This window comes from Bombina bombina, chromosome 3 (assembly GCF_027579735.1).
Source record: "Bombina bombina isolate aBomBom1 chromosome 3, aBomBom1.pri, whole genome shotgun sequence".
Classification (NCBI taxonomy): Eukaryota; Metazoa; Chordata; class Amphibia; order Anura; family Bombinatoridae; genus Bombina; species Bombina bombina.
This window is the reverse complement of record NC_069501.1, coordinates 122745014-122761342: the sequence shown is the minus strand read 5'-3', so window position 1 is coordinate 122761342 and position 16329 is coordinate 122745014. Positions and strand designations below refer to the sequence as shown.

The 16329-nt window shown below is 37.2% G+C and overlaps 1 long non-coding RNA gene across 1 annotated transcript in view; it reads left to right on the top strand.

Moving 5' to 3' along the window:
* LOC128652969 (uncharacterized) overlaps nucleotides 1–16112 on the top strand; it is a 150070-nt gene extending 133958 nt beyond the window's left edge. The window contains exon 4 of the long non-coding RNA XR_008401325.1: nucleotides 16003–16112. This is a non-coding gene — a long non-coding RNA (uncharacterized LOC128652969). The remainder of the gene's footprint in view (nucleotides 1–16002) is intronic.
* The last annotated feature ends 217 nt before the right edge of the window (nucleotides 16113–16329 follow it).

Here is a 16329-nt window from a genome sequence, read left to right as displayed (position 1 = left end):
TACTAACTGGCCTTCCTATCTACTGCCTCTCCCCCCTTCAATCCATCCTAATTGCCTCTGCTAGGCTAATCACCTCTTGTGACGCTCTGTATCTGCTGCTCTGTGAGTCCCTTCACTGGCTCCCCATTCACAGTAGAATAAAAATCAAGATTCTCACTCTGGCCTACAAAGCCCTTACCAATGCAGCCCCCCCTACTTGTTCTCACTCATCAACAAATATACTCCCCTAAGAACCAACAATGATCTACTCCTTGCATCTTCTAACATCACCTCATCTCATGCTAGACTACAGGACTTCTTTCGTGCGGCACCAACCCCCTGGAACCCTGGAACGCACTTCCTCAAGCTGTCAGACTTTCCTCCAACCTCTCCTCCTTTAAACGTTCCCTAAAGACCTTCTTGTTCAGGGAAGTCTATCTCCAAATCAATAACAAATGAATTCCACTTGCCTAATTGTTGCCCTCATCTTTTTTTTTTTCTTTTTTTTTAATTCTTTTTATTAATTAAACATGAGATATTATACAAGTATGGTACAGGAGAAAAATAAACAATAAAACGAAAAATTATTGTGGACCTTCCACGAATAGATTGAACAATAGACATAAATATATATATATATATATCTTGGTTCAGAAATAACATAACCATACATGAACAAATTTGCAATGTAACATTACACAGTCAGATTAATTAAATTCATTAATCTTTCAGCAATATTAAAGTGAATGTAAATTTTGATGTTTAAGTGCCCGGTTTTTAAAACTTTGATTAAAAACAGGGGCACTTTAATTCATCAAAATTTACATTTCACTCCTGTTGTGACAAAAAACTTACCTTTTAAACTTCACAGCAGCTCCAGGTTCCTCCGGTCTCACAAGCCATTTATGATGTCAGAAATGATTGATAGGTCATCCTCCAATCACAGATTCCCCCCCGGGGGATTCAGTGTCTGATTCACTGCTGTGATTGGAGGAAGCCGATGCCTCATTTTAGACCCAGGAAGAGGCTTTGAAACAGGTGGAGGAAGCTGGAGCTGCTGTGAAGATTAAAAAGTAAGTTTATTTTCACAACAGGAGTGAAATGAAAATATTGATGAATTAAAGTGCCCCTGTTTTTAATCAAAGTTTTAAAAACCGGGCACTTTAGCATCACAATTTACATTCACTTTAACCATCCCATATTACTTTTTGAAACATAAAAAAGCAACAAACAATAAAACAAGCAGAACCGAGAGGGGATTTTTTTTAAATAATACTATTTTCTCTACATGTGATCCACTGATATCTTGGTTAGCTGAGAATCTGAGCCGGAAAAAAATTCCTAATACACCTCTCTATAATTAGTAATCCACATATATGGAAATAGGTCTAATAGAACCATTTACACAAAACTTATAGAAGATAAAAAGGGGAATAAAACCCTTTTTGGATAGATATTGGATATGACTTGATGATAGGTAACTATTCCATCAAGAATGTTTTTTATTCTTTTCTCCGTAGCTGAATGAAGATGGAATGATTCATACATAATTTGGGCTTGAATTCCCTTAAAAACCAGTGAAAGGCCTGGAGCATGCTTAGCTTTCCAATTTTTGACTATAAAAGGTCTGACGATTAGTATAATGGTATTTAGAATATTTATCTGCACGCTAGCTTTATGATTCTGTGTATATAATAAGAAAATGTCTTCTGGCAAGAGACCAATAGACATATTAAAAAGTTTATTAATCCAAAATTCAACTTTTAGCCATAATTCATTAATTTTAGGACAGAGCCAAAACATATGAAGAAGGTCTGCTTTAGGATTAAAGCAGCGCAGGCAGGCACTAGGTTTTGTTGGATAGAATTTAGAAATTTTGAGTGGAGTTAGATAATAATTAAGTTTCATATGCGATTCCTTCCAACTCATGGATATTTCACACTTAAAAAGAGTGACAAAGTTTTGTCTAATTTTATCAGATTCTATTGTAGGAAGCATAGGTGACCATATATTACAAAGGTTATCAAGATAAAGTAGGCTTTGTTTAGAGAGCAAGATATCATACATTAAAGAAATAGAGGCGTTACCATTTATAGATTTTTGAATACAGGTCTAGATTTCGGACCACAAATCTAAAGAGGAAAATTTCCATTTTTGAGTTGTGATATAATGTCGTATTTGGAAATAGACAAACAGATTCGTCCATGGTAGATCATAATGTTGAAAGATTGACTCCGCAGAAAGAATCTGTCTGTTTTCGTTGAATAATTGGCCAATAACTTGGAGGCCCTTTTCGGCCTAGCATTTAAATACATTTTGATTTATTCCTAAGGAGAATTGTGGGTTACCTATTATGGGCAGAAATTCAGAAAAAGTGTAGTCCAGCTCGAACACGGAACAAAACTTATGCCAAGCTAAGACAATATTGTTAATTGAGCTAAGGAAAGCTACATTCGATGGTAGATTTCGTTGTGTATAATGTAGTAAGGCTTTTAAAGAACACAGTGATATAAGATATGATTCCATATCAAAGGAGGACACTATATTAGTCTCAGCAATCCAGTCTATGGCAATTTTACTATAGCGGCCCAATTTTAAAGCCTAGCATTGGGGAGAGCTAGGCCCGCAATTCCGTGTTTTTGCATAAGTCTATTCAAAGATAACTGGGTTTCTTATCTTTCCAAATAAATTTAGAGAGCGAAGATCGAAAGCTTCTGTAGGTATTTAATATAAATAATGGTAAATTTTGGAGACGGTAGAGTAAGCGAGGAAAAATAATGGTTTTAATTAAGTTTACCCGTGCCGTAATAGATAATGGAAAGGAAGCCCATAGTTCCAGGTCTATTTTAATCTTTTGAAAAAGTGACAGAAAGTTAGATTTGTACCAATATTTGTGATTCTTATGTAATTCTATACCTAAATATTTAATGGCATCAACAACTCTGAATGGAAGTTTTAGAGATCTTATGGAATGTTTACTGACCCACATGAGTTCACTTTTCTCTAGATTGATTTTATAGCCTGAGAAAGAGCTAAACTCATTAAGACACTGAAGAGTAGCCGGTATTGATTGATGTGTATTTGCTAGGAATAATAGTAAATCATCCGTGTATAATAACGTTTTCAGTCATTGTGAACCAAAAGGAATCCCTGTTAAAATCTCCCGAAATCGAATCGCTAATGCTTACAGGGCGATATTAAAAAGGAAAGGTGATAGTGGACAACCCTGTCTAGTGCCTCTTCTAAGCGTGATTTTGGGGGATAGATCCCCATTTATAAGAAAAAAGGATATTGGATGATGATATAACTTTATAATAAATTGGAGAAAATAATTCTTAAAGCCAAAATTGGCTAAGGTCATAAACAATTGTTTCCATGAAATAGAACCCAAAAGCTTCAGCAGCATCTAGAGTGCAGATCGCTATGTCTTGAAAGATACGCTTTTTCTTAGGTTGTTCTACATTCCACATATAATCTAGAAATGTGGTTATTTTACGTAGATTTTTAGCTGAATTTCTAGATAGCATAAAGCCGGTCTGTTCCGGGTGAATAAGTTTATCTAAGCAAGAAGAGAGTCTTGCAGAAATAATTGAAGTTAATATTTTATATAGGTCTGTAGGAAGCGTGAACCTCCGGATTTTTATCTTTCTTAAGGATCAAATAAATATTTGCAGCTGAGAAGAAGACTGATATAGGATTATCCAAGATAAAATAATTGTTAAAGATTTTCTCAAGAGTTGGAATCAGTTCTTCAGATAAACATTTGCAATATTCCGCAGGTAGACAATCTGGACCAGAAGCTTTATTTAATTTAGATTTATCTATTGCTTTACTGATCTCTTCCTTAGTAATGGGGACATGAAGGATATCCAGATCCTCATCCTGTAACTTGGGAAGCTTAATCTTTGACCAGAAAGTGTCCTGATTGTAAGTATTAATGTCTAAATCTGAATAGAGCTGTTGATAGTAGGAGTAAATTACATTACTAATTTCTTTAGTATCCGTATATCGGCTATCTCCACTTTTAAGAGAAGGTATAACATTTTTCTTCTTTCTATTTTTAGCAAGCCTGGCTAGATGCTTTGCCGAGCATTCATGAAAACCTCTAATGTGAAGATTCAATTTGGTCTCTTCATCAGGCAGTTTTTGCTTTAAAAATAGGTCCCTCTCTTTTCTCATTTCCGAGTATTTGTTCCAATTTACAGTGGAGCGATCAGCATAGTATTTTTTATATGCATTTCTGACTTGATTGGCTAATTGATTTTTTAAAGCCCTATTCTTTTTATTCCAAACATTCAAGAAGGCTTTTATTTCACCTTGTAAAATTGCTTTGGATGCCTCCCAAAAGATTTCTGTTTTGTTAAAATACAAGATATTGTGGGAACTATAATCTTTCCATTTCTGTTTTAACCACAATACAAATCTAGGATTATTATAGAGGTAATGAGGGAAGAATGTTTGCGTTTTGTTTTGTGGAATAACTAGTGAGGGAAGTGATAGTGAAATGATTACGTCGTCCGATATCAAGATCTCCCCGATACCTGCATCTACTTTAAGGATAGAGAGAGATTCAGAAATTAAAAACAGATCAATCCTAGAAAATGTTCAATTAGCTTTGGTTTTGTAAGAAAATAGCTGGGTGTCAGAGTTTATAATCTGCCAGATATCTAGCAAATTAAGTTTATGCCGAAAGTTATTAAAATATTTTGAACTTTTCTTGTTTTCTGCAATATTCTTGTTAGAGAATCTGTCTAGTTCTGGACACAGGGTCATATTAAAATCTCCGCCTATAACTAAGTTCTCATTAATAAAAGGAAACACTTTGAATTTAATTTTCTCCCAAAATTCATCAGAAAATGTATTTGGCCCATATATGTTACAGAATGTGAATTTCATGTTTTTGATTAGAATTTGAAGTAAGATGTATCTAGAGTCAGGGTCTTTATCTGTATTTATAATGTTATATTCATGTTCCTTGTTTATTAAGATAGCTACACTGCATTTCCTATTTACACATGAGGTAGTAATCACCTCCTCCACCCACTTTATCTTAAGTTTGGTGGATTCTTGAACATTGAGATGCATTTCCTGAAGAAAAACTATATCAGGTTTCAGCTTTGCCAGAGATTTAACAATAAGTTTACCCTTCATTGGGATGATATCCCGCCTGTATTCCAGGACAAGATATTGAATTTATCCATTGTATCAGCTATCAACCAGATATAAAACGCTTTTTTGTTCTAAAAGTAGCATTACATGAGAGAGAGAGAGAAAAAAATAATCAATAAAACAGAGTGAGTCCTTATCCAAGGATTGCATCTATACCTTATACATCGCGTGTCAAACAATTGAAAAACCAACCTCCAAGGGATAAGAGGATTACACAGTATGATATTCATTCTGATCTCAGCATTTAACATAGCCTAAGTAATGATTTAAACTATTATTTGGAAGCAACAAATTCCTTAACATCAGATACATCATTAAACACAAGCCTAGACCCATTATCCTGAACTACAACAGCACCTTATTGTTTTCAGACATAGGTGGTTCACCTTTTTTAAAAAGCTTTAGAATTTCTATTTTATCTTGAAATTGGAATAATTTGAATATACACATTCTGCTCCTGGATGAGCCTTTTGTGTCAAATTTCTTGGGGTCAATTCTGTGGGCCTTTCTTTAGCTAAGGGCAGCTGCTGTGATGGTATGCCTAGAGCCTGAGGTAATACAATAGAGGTCAATTTTAAAAGATCTTCAAATTCGGGCAATTTAGGGAGATCAACTATTCTAATATTATTACACCTAGAGCGGTCCTCTAGGTCCTCAAGGCGTAACTGTATATAGTTAATTCTAGAATCTTGTTTTTGAATTATACTTTCTTGAGTATTAACTTGGTCCTCTAGATCTGAGATTCTATTTTCTGCCTCCGAAATTCTAGTTGAAAATTTTCTAACCTCAGTAAAGAGTGAGACTATGTCTGATGAAATAGAACCTAATTTGGCTGATTCAAATTTTTCAGCCAATAGGAATGCAAGGGATGCCATCTTGAAACGATTCCCTTGCATTGAATATTAGGTGTACGGCGGCGGCCGTATGAAAAGGATGCTCTGTCCTGGATGTCTTCAGGATGGACTCGCTCCGTTCCGCCGGGATCAAGATAGAAGATGCCGCCTGGATGAAGACTTCTCACCGCCTGGATGAGGACTTTGCCGCCGGGATGAAGATCCTTCAAGCGGGACTTCAAAAACTGTAAGTGGATTGTCAGGGGGTTAATGTTAGGCTTTTTAAAGTTTTTTTTGGGTGGGTTTTTATTTTAGATTAGAGTTTGGGCAGCAAAAGAGCTAAATGCCCTTTTAAGGGCAATGCCCATCCAAATGCCCTTTTCACTGCAATGGGTAGCTTAGGTTTTTTAGATTGGGGGGGTGGGAGTTTGTAATGTTAGTGGGTTTTTGTATTTTTTATACAGGTAAAAGAGCTCTTTAACTTAGGACAATGCCCTACAAAAGGCCCTTTTAAGGGCCATTGGTAGTTTATTCTAGATTAGGTGTTTTATTTTGGGGTGTTTTTTTTCCAATGGGTATTAGAATAGGAATAATTTTTATTATTTTTGATAATTTGTTTGTTAATTTGTGTAATGTATTTTTTTTTTTTTCGTTTTGGGTTGGGTTTTTATTTTTAGATTAGGGCTTGGGCAGCAAAAGAGCTAAATGCCCTTTTAAGTGCAATGCCCATACAAATGCCCATTTCAGGGCAATGGGTAGATTAGGTTTTACTTTATTTTTATTTTATGGGTTTGGGGGGTGGGGGGTTTGTATACTGTTAGGGAGTGGGGGGTTTTTTGGTAGCAAAAAATCTGTTAACTTTAGGGCAATGCCCTACAAAAGGCCCTTTTAAGGCCCCCCAAAAGGCCCTTTTAAGGGCCCTTGGTAGTTTGGGGGTGGTGTTTTGTATACTGTTAGGGGGTGTTTGTTTGTTTTTAGTAGCAAAAGAGCTGTTACCTTTAGGGCAATGCCCTACAAAAGGCTCTTTTAAGGGCCCCCAAAAGTCCCTTTTAAGCCCTATCTAATAGCCCTATCAAAATAAAAACAGCCCCCCCAAAATAAAAAAAAAACCCCTAGCCTAAACTAAACTATCAATAGCCCTTAAAAGGGCCTTTTGCTGGGCATTGCTCCAAAGAAATCAGCTATTCCCCTGTAAAAAAAAATACACACAACCCCCCCAACAGTAAAACCCACCACCCACACAACCAAACCCCCAAATAAAACCCTAACTAAAAAAAACTAAGCTCCCCATTGTCCTGAAAAGGGCATTTGGATGAGCATTGCAGTTAAAAACACAATTTATGCTTACCTGATAAATTTATTTCTCTTGTGGTGTATCCAGTCCACAGATCATCCATTACTTGTGGGATATTCTCATTCCCAACAGGAAGTTGCAAGAGGACACCCACAGCAGAGCTGTTATATAGCTCCTCCCCTAACTGCCATATCCAGTCATTCGACCGAAAACACGCAGAGAAAGGAGAAACCATAGGGTGCAGTGGTGACTGTAGTTTAAATGAAAAAATTACCTGCCTTAAAATGACAGGGCGGGCCGTGGACTGGATATACCACAAGAGAAATACATTTTTCAGGTAAGCATAAATTGTGTTTTCTCTTGTAAGGGATACCAATACCAAAGCTAAAGTACACGGATGAAGGGAGGGACAAGGCAGGTACTTAAAGGGAAGGTACCACTGCCTGTAAAACCTTTCTCCCAAAAATAGCCTCCGAAGAAGCAAAAAATTTGTAGAATTTTGAAAAAGTATGAAGCGAAGACCAAGTCGCCGCTTGCAAATCTGTTCAACAGAAGCCTCATTTTTAAAGGCCCAAGTGGAAGCCACAGCTCTAGTAGAATGAGCTGTAATCCTTTCAGGAGGCTGCTGGCCAGCAGTCTCATAGGCTAAGCGGATTATGCTTCTTAGCCAAATAGAAAGAGAGGTTGCTGAAGCCTTTTGACCTCTCCTCTGTCCAGAGTAGACAACAAACAAAGCAGATGTTTGACAAAAATCTTTAGTAGCTTGTAAGTAAAACTTTAAAGCACGAACCACGTCCAGATTGTGTAATAGACGTTCCTTCTTTGAAGAAGGATTAGGACACAAGGATGGAACAACAATCTCTTGATTGATATTCTTGTTAGATACCACCTTAGGTAAAAACCCAGGTTTGGTACGCAGGACTACCTTATCCGTATGGAAGATCAGATAAGGAGAATCACATTGTAAAGCAGATAACTCGGAGACTCTATGAGCCGAGGAAATAGCTACCAAAAACAGAACTTTTAATATCCGTATGGAAGATCAGATAAGGAGAATCACATTGTAAAGCAGATAACTCTGAGACTCTACGAGCTGAGGAAATAGCTACCAAAAACAGAACTTTTGATATCTAACAGAAAGTTTGATATCTATGGAATGAAGAGGTTCAAACGGAACTCCTTGAAGAACCTTAAGAACCAAATTTAAGCTCCATGGGGGAGCAACAGGTTTAAACACAGGCTTGATTCTAACCAAAGCCTGACAAAATGCCTGAACATCTGGAACATCTGCCAGACGATTGTGCAAAAGAATAGACAGAGCAGAAATCTGTCCGTTTAAGGAACTAGCTGACAATCCTTTTTCCAAACCATCTTGGAGAAAAGATAATATCCTGGGAATCCTAACCCTTGGATTCACACCAATAAAGATATGTACGCCATATTTTATGGTAAATGTTCCTGGTGACAGGCTTTCGTGCCTGTATTAAGGTATCAATGACTGACTCGGAGAAGCCATGCTTTGATAAAATCAAGCGTTCAATCTCCAGGCAGTCAGTCTCAGAGAAATTAGATTTGGATGGTTGAAAGGACCATAAAGTAGAAGGTCCTGTCTCAGAGGCAGAGTCCATGGTGGAAAGGATGACATGTCCACCAGATCTGCATACCAGGTCCTGCGTGGCCACGCAGGCGCTATCAAAATCACCGATGCTCTCTCCTGCTTGACCTTGGCAATCAGTCGAGGGAGCAGAGGAAACGGTGGAAACACATAAGCCAGGTTGAAAGACCAGGGTGCTGCTAGAGCATCTATTAGCGTCGCCTTAGGATCCCTGGACCTGGATCCGTAACAAGGAAGCTTCGCATTCTAGCAAGATGCCATGAGATCCAGTTCTGGTTTGCCCCAACGATGAATCAATTGTGCAAACACCTCTGGATGGAGTTCCCACTCTCCCGGATGAAAAGTCTGACGACCTAAAAAATCCGCCTCCCAGTTCTCTACACCTGGGATATGGATAGCTGTTAGGTGGCAAGAGTGAGTCTCTGCCCAGCGAATTATCTTTGAGACTTCTAACATCGCTAGGGAACTTCTTGTTCCCCCTTGATGGTTGATGTAAGCCACAATCATGATGTTGTCCGTCTGAAATCTGATGTACCTCAGAGTTGCTAACTGAGGCCAAGCCTGAAGAGCATTGAATATTGCTCTTCCAGAATATTTATTGGAAGGAGTGTCTCCTCCTGAGTCCACGATCCCTGAGCCTTCAGGGAGTTCCAGACTGCACCCCAACCTAGAAGGCTGGCATCTGTTGTTACAATTGTCCAATCTGGCCTGCGAAAGGTCATACCTTTGGACAGATGGACCCGAGATAGCCACCAGAGAAGAGAATCCCTGGTCTCTTGATCCAGATTTATTAGAGGGGACAAATCTGTGTAATCCCCGTTCCACTGACTGAGCATGCATAGTTGCAGCGGTCTGAGATGTAGGCGTGCAAACGGCACTATGTCCATTGCCACTACCATTAAGCTGATTACTTCCATGCACTGAGCCACCGAAGGGCGCGGAATGGAATGAAGAACACGGCAGGAATTTAGAAGCTTTGATAACCTGGACTCCGTCAGGTAAATTTTCATTTCTACAGAATCTATCAGAGTCCCTAAATATGATCTTTATTGCTTAAAGTGAAATCAGTACATTTGGTACACATTCTAAGAGGGGGTCCAACATGGCTTTTAAACATAATGAACAAGGAGTTTCCTCTATGTCAGACATGTTTGTACAGACTAGCAATGAGACTAGCAAGCTTGGAAAACACTTTAAATCAAGTTAACAAGCAAATATAAAAAACGGTACTGTGCCTTTAAGAGAAACAAATTTTGTCAAAATTTGAAAAACAGTGAAAAAAGGCAGTAAATCAAACGAAATTTTTACAGTGTATGTAATAAGTTAACAGAGCATTGCACCCACTTGCAAATGGATGATTAACCCCTTAATTCAAAAAACGGATAAAAAAAACGATATAGACGTTTTTTAACAGACACAACAAACTGCCACAGCCTGCTGTGGCCCTACCTTCCCCAATAAACGACTTTGGAAAGCCTTTGAGCCCTTTAGAGATGTCCTATAACATACAGGGGACTCCTGAGGGAAGCTGGATGTCACAGTTTGTAATTTTAAATGCAACAACTGTAACTTTTATACTACAACAGTGGAAAGCCTCAGGAAACTGTTTCTAGGCAAAATTTAAGCCAGCCATGTGGAAAAAACTAGGCCCCAATAAGGTTTTATCACTAAAGCATATATAAAAATGATTAAACATGCCAGCAAACGTTTTATATTGCAATTTTATAAGGGTATTACCCCTGAGAGTAACCATGATACCAGTCACTATTAAATCACTGTATTCAGGCTTAACTTACATTAATCCGGTATCAGCAGCATTTTCTAGCATTTTCCATTTCTAGAAAAAATTGTAACTGCACATACCTCATAGCAGAGTAACCTGCACGCCATTCTCCCGCTGAAGTTACCTCTCTCCTCAGACATATGTGAGAACAGCAATGGATCTTAGTTACAACCTGCTAAGATCATAGAAAACTCAGGCACATTCTTCTTCTATTTACTGCCTGGGATAAAATAGTACAACTCCGGTACCATTTAAAATAACAAACTTTTGATTGAAGATAAAAAACTAACTATATTTCACCACTCTCTCTTACTACCTCCATGCGTGTTGAAAGTTGCAAGAGAATGACTGGATATGGCAGTTAGGGGAGGAGCTATATAACAGCTCTGCTGTGGGTGTCCTCTTGCAACTTCCTGTTGGGAATGAGAATATCCCACAAGTAATGGATGATCCGTGGACTGGATACACCTTACAAGAGAAATGGCATTTAGCTCTATTGCTGCCCAAAGCCCTAACCTAAACATAAAACCCACCCAATACACCCTTAAAAAATCCTAACACTAACCCCCGAAGATCCACTTACCGGGAGAAGTCTTCATCCAAGCAACAAGATATCCACAACGAAGCTGGCAGAAGTGGTCCTCCAGATGGGCAGAAGTCTTCACCCAGACGGCATCTTCTATCTTCATCCTTCCAACGCGGAGCGGCTCCATCTTCAAGACATCCGGCACGGAGCATCCTCTTTAATCGACGTCTTCTTGCTGAATGAAGGTACCTTTAAATGACGTCATCCAAGATGGCGTCCCTTAGATTCCGATTGGCTGATAGAATTCTATCAGCCAATCGGAATTAAGATTGAAAAAATCCTATTGGCTGATCCAATCAGCCAATAGGATTGAGCTTGTATTCTATTGGCTGATTGGAATAGCCAATAGAATGCAAGCTCAATCCTATTGGCTGATACTTGAATACTTTTGCAGACAGCAGTAACATTCAATTGCGGCAAAACCGCAGGCCAACACGGCTGAGTTGGCTTCCGACTCAGGTGGTAAAGTAACACCGTATTCCACAAACGGAACCCCGACAAAACCTCAGGGCCAAGTGGCGGAGAGTGGAGGAGCGTTTTCCAGGCAGTCGGCTACCACGCTGACATGGAGTGTGTGGTTACAAAGCTCCACTCCCAACGGATGTCCGTTTGAATTCCCTTAATGATAGTTGCCCTCATCTAACTCCACACTAACATCATTCCCACCTTTGCAGTCCCCACCTCCTGTTTCTCACCCTCTTACCCATCTAGATTGTAAGTTCCCATGGGAACAGGGCCCCAAATTTCCCCTGTATTTGTTTGTTAAATTTTGTCTGGTGTCTCATATTGTACTGTCCTTTTATCTTTGTTACCCATGGACAGCGCTGCGGAATCTATTGGCACTTTATAAATAAAGAAGAAGAAGAATTGCCCAGTTTTGTACAGCCAACATGTTTATATTAATATACATTTTACCTCTGTGATTATCTTGTATCTAAGCCTCTTCTGACAGCCCCTTATCACATGGCAATTTATTAAATGTCCATTGACTTGCATTTTAGCCAAATAGTGCTGTGTCCTGCACAACTTCACAGGCGTGAGCACAATGTTATCTATATGGCACACAGGAATTAGCAGTCTCCTGTTGTGTAAAGAAAATAAAAATGCATGTGATAAGCGGATGTCTGTAGTGACTTAGAAGCAGGCAGAAATTTAGAGATTTAAATATTATAAAGTATATTAATATAACAATGTTGGTTGTGCAAAGCTGGGGAATGGGTAGGAATGGTGTTTATCTTTTTAAACAATAACAGACTGGTTCTTTAAAATAAATAAGAGCTGCTATATTTTTCAGAGATGTACATTTTCTTAAGGAGGTCTTTATTCAGCAAAAGCATCATAAAATTTTAACACAAAATTACCTTAGTCATTTGCCTTCTGAGTCCCGTCACCAAGCTGAGTTTTGTCACTAGCCCATACACTGTTTATGAGTGACAACACCATTTCATTCACAGTATTGGTTCCAGTTATCATTGGCTGTCATTTGCCTCTGGGTGCCATTATATGCTGCATTCGTTTTCGTTATACAAATGTAAATGTACATATTGATTGATTATATGAGCAACTAGGTTTAGCATCTTTCTACTATATAAATACAATGTAAAATGTTCCTTTGCTGCAGGTGAAAAAGTTCACCTGTAGCCTCAAGCAACGCTGCAGGGGCCACTCTAATGGCTGTGCGGCAACGCAGAGTGATGATGCAGCTCGTGCGCTTAGTGTGTCCTGCCTGGTCATCTCTGCACTCTAAGCCCATCAGGTCATTGTAGCTGAGCGCTTAGGAGTTGAAATATTTGTACTTCAGAAGCGATGCAACGCGGCACGAAGCAGAAGTTTTTGCCTCGCCCCCACATTGCTTCTACTATGTCACAAGCCTTAATCCTAATAGGAGGCTTCGCCAGCCAATCGCTAAAAGACCTTCTCCTGTAACGAAGGCTCTGGGACCAGCTGTGCTAATGCTCCTCCTAGTGCGGCTCAGGCTCTGAAGAAGGCTGGGAATTAGCACGGCTCTCTACACACTAGAGGTAACTATTTAACCTTAAAAGCTCATTTAAAGCAAACAAACAAATACTGAGGAATGCGTTCCGTATTTGTTTTCTTTAAATTAGTGCATTGGTTCGAATATTCCTTTTATGAAAGCAAAATGAATAACTGTTTTTCATTGTGAATTCACATTCACAAACAAAATGCACAATCCTACTTTAGAGATTTAAAATGATAGCTGCCTAATTACAGATTGTTTTATTATTTTATTGTTTGATTTACTTGGTTTTTTTAGTTAGTTTATATTTAATATTGTTTCTGAGTTAAAAATGTGGCACCTTTTGGATTTTTTTCACTATTTTTTTTACATCTTCTACCTGTATGAAATGACTTTTATTGGAACTGTCACTGTCTCCCATGAGGGAACAATCAACCCAAGAATTCCAGTAGTTTATAACAATATGTAGACTGTGTTACTAAGTGTATTAGAATAGGTTTTTAAATTGTTTAGACTAGAGTACTACTGAAAAAAAATAAAAGAAAATTCTTGACATATTATTTATTTTTTACATCAATTGAAAAATATGTTGGCCCCATACAAAAGAAAGTCTAACATCATTGTTTATATACATCACATTTTATAATAAGCGTACAGTACATTGAACACAGCTTTGCTAAACAGTAGATCTGATATTTATCTGTACATATTAAACTGTTTGAGTGCAACTGCATATAGCTACAATCAAAGACTACTGCTTCAACCAGTTCATACAGATAACTGCATAAATACTTACACATATATACATGTGTCTATACAGAACATAAGCCATATATATATATATATATATATATATATATATATATATATATATATATATATAATATATATATACTATATAAGTATATAGTCTTATCCATGCTTGTTGTTATAAATCAGTACACACTATTAGCTATAGTGATGCAATCAGCTAGTTACCTTTAAACTTAAAGGGACATTATTTCATGATTTAAATAAAGCATACAACTTTAAACAACTTTTCCCTTTACCACTATTATCTAATTTGCTTCTTTTACTTTGTATCCTTTGTTGAATTCATACCTAGGTAGTCTCCGGAGCATCAGTGCACTACTGGATGCTAGCTGGTGATTGGTGGCTGCACGTATACGACTTGTCATTGGCTCACCTTATGTGTTGAGCTATCTACCTGTAGTGCTGCAACTTCAAAAAAGGATAACAAGAAAATGAAGCAAATTTGAAAATAGAAGTAAATTGAAAAGTTGTTTAAAAGGGTATGTTCTACCTGAATCATGAAAAAAAAACAATTGGGTTTCATGTTTCTTTAAGGTTCAGTGCATTAAGGCAAACAATTGCACCCATGTGTACAGTCAGCTACATACAGTAACCTGCTGCATGTAAATATGTAATTAAAAACATCACTGCATGCAGCTAGCTACATCATTATATGCAGTTACATGCATCTATGTATGAAGTAGCAAAATCATTGCATACAATATGCTGCATCTGGGAATATAATTAGCTAAATTTATATATACAGTTAGCTATATTATTGTATACAGTAAGATGTATCTATCCATACAATATGCTGCATCTGGGGATATAATTAGCTCACTCTATATATACAGTCAGCTATATTATTGTATACAGTAAGATGCATCTATCCATACAATATGCTGCATCTGGGAATATAATTAGCTAAATCTATATATACAGTCAGCTATATTATTGTATACAGTAAGATGTATCTATCCATACAATATGCTGCATCTGGGAATATAATTAGCTCACTCTATATATACAGTCAGCTATATTATTGTATACAGTAAGATGTATCTATCCATACAATATGCTGCATCTGGGAATATAATTAGCTAAATCTATATATACAGTCAGCTATATTATTGTATACAGTAAGATGTATCTATCCATACAATATGCTGCATCTGGGAATATAATTAGCTAAATCTATATATACAGTCAGCTATATTATTGTATACAGTAAGATGTATCTATCCATACAATATGCTGCATCTGGGAATATAATTAGCTAAATCTATATATACAGTTAGCTATATTATTGTATACAGTAAGATGTATCTATCCATACAGTATGCTGCATCTGGGAATATAATTAGCTAAATCTATATATACAGTTAGCTATATTATTGTATACAGTAAGATGTATCTATCCATACAATATGCTGCATCTGGGAATATAATTAGCTAAATCTATATATACAGTCAGCTATATTATTGTATACAGTAAGATGTATCTATCCATACAATATGCTGCATATGGGAATATAATTAGCTCACTCTATATATACAGTCAGCTATATTATTGTATACAGTAAGATGTATCTATCCATACAATATGCTGCATCTGGGAATATAATTAGCTAAATCTATATATACAGTCAGCTATATTATTGTATACAGTAAGATATACATACAATATGCTGCATCTGTGTATGCAGTAAGATTCAGTATTGCATACAGTTAGATTTGCCAGTATATATTATATACTACAACAATAAATACAATATATATTTAAACCATTATGAAACAATGTAGATTAAATAACATAAAGATGATAACAGACAAATGAAAAATGGCAGAAATGTAGCATTTGTGTTCCATAATTAGTTTAGAGAAATTATTATAAATAATGTCCATATTAAATATTAATAAGATAACGACAATGCTGTATCTTCAGTTTATCAACTGTTTATTCTTCTCAACAGCTGGTTCTGTTTTGTCTGTATGTTCTGAGTTCTCTTCCCATCAAGCTTTCTTCATTACAGAGTTCAGGTCGAGAGACAACAATTCTGTGATTGACTCTTTTCTTTCTGCAGACACATGGGTTATACCAGCAAAATATGGATCCTCCCATGAAGAAAAGCAACACTGTGGGCCAGCCGAGAAATATGGCTTCCCCAAGTTCCTGTTGCTGAACAGATTTACAGGAGGAAAAGCAAACATCTCTCAAGACGTTACTTGCAGTCCATGTCACAGATACTAGAATTAGGATTCCCAGCAAGTATGAAACTTATGCCAGCTGTCAGCAATAA